This window comes from Nicotiana sylvestris, chromosome 5 (genome assembly GCF_000393655.2).
Source record: "Nicotiana sylvestris chromosome 5, ASM39365v2, whole genome shotgun sequence".
NCBI lineage: Eukaryota > Viridiplantae > Streptophyta > Magnoliopsida > Solanales > Solanaceae > Nicotiana > Nicotiana sylvestris.
The window spans coordinates 51,110,999-51,112,167 of NC_091061.1; the positions used below are offsets into that span (position 1 = coordinate 51,110,999).

At 32.2% G+C, this 1,169-nt stretch overlaps 1 non-coding gene across 1 annotated transcript; it reads right to left on the minus strand.

Moving 5' to 3' along the window:
* Positions 1 to 247: 247 nt before the first annotated feature.
* Positions 248 to 319, minus strand: TRNAE-UUC (transfer RNA glutamic acid (anticodon UUC)). The gene has a single exon. It is a non-coding gene; the product is annotated as a tRNA-Glu (tRNA).
* Between the last annotated feature and the right edge of the window lie 850 nt (positions 320 to 1,169).

The following is a 1,169-nucleotide window of genomic DNA, read 5'->3' on the forward strand; positions in this document are numbered from 1 at the left end:
TATCTGTTTCACTCCCATTTTCGCGTCCTTTGAACAAAAGGGTCTTTTTTTTTTCAATTTCAGAAAGTTGAAAAGAGAATTCAGCACTATTTATTGGCTTATTGCCATGTCAGTTGTCTTCCTTTTTTTTTTTTTTTTGGTTGCAGAAAGTAGTACTTTATAAATTAGTAGTACATTTTTTGCAATCTCCATTAGGTTTGTGAAAAGAGTTTTTTTTTTTCTATAAAATCTGAATTAAAAAATGTTCTTCCGTTACCGGGAATCGAACCCGGGTTTCCTGGGTGAAAGCCAGATATCCTAACCGCTGGACGATAACAGATTTTGTTTATGTCGTGGCCCAATATTATCATATTAAAGAAGTGTTATCTCTCCTTTCATCTTCTTCAAAACGTATAGAACAACGACTGGATTTGTCTCAAGTTATATTTAACATACAACCAAAATATAGCACCACCGGGTTTTTATAGTGTTCTAGAAAATTATCCTCTTTTCTTTATGGAAAAAGGAAAACAAAATATACTTGGATTAAAACTAAAAATGTTCTTCCAAAACTTTCTCCTCTGACTTGCGTAACATTTATTAACCAAAACGTATATTCTCCTTCCACCAATTATGTGTGTTCCATATGTTTTTGTTATCATTGTATTCCACTACATATATTTTTTTTTTCAACTATATATTAGTCTATAACTCTGTACATGCTTTGGTTCTTTTTGGTAACAACTATAAGAATATTACCATTGATAACAACAAATAAATAATACATCTAAAGAGCCTTAGGAGGGTGCCACGAAACTTACGCCTCAATCAGTTACTAATTAATTACACAATAGTCTTTGTAAAAATCCTCTATTTTTATGCACTTTTAGACAGTTTAAGCAAGTCTATCCTCTCTACTATCTCCTTTTTAATTTGCATAATAACTACTACCTCAATTTGTACATTAGCTGCTAACACTTATTATCCATACTTTAGAAACATTTTCTTTAGACTTGTCAACCCGTGGGACATTAGATTCTACCAAATCGGCCATCTTCACATGCGAAACAAGTCAACAGAATTTTCCAAATTTTAGTGGTAATTAACTCCTACATGCTTGCATTGCCTGTGATAAGTAAAATACCTGATATTTCCCAAACCCTAACAAGGAGATAAAAGAGCCGCTTCAT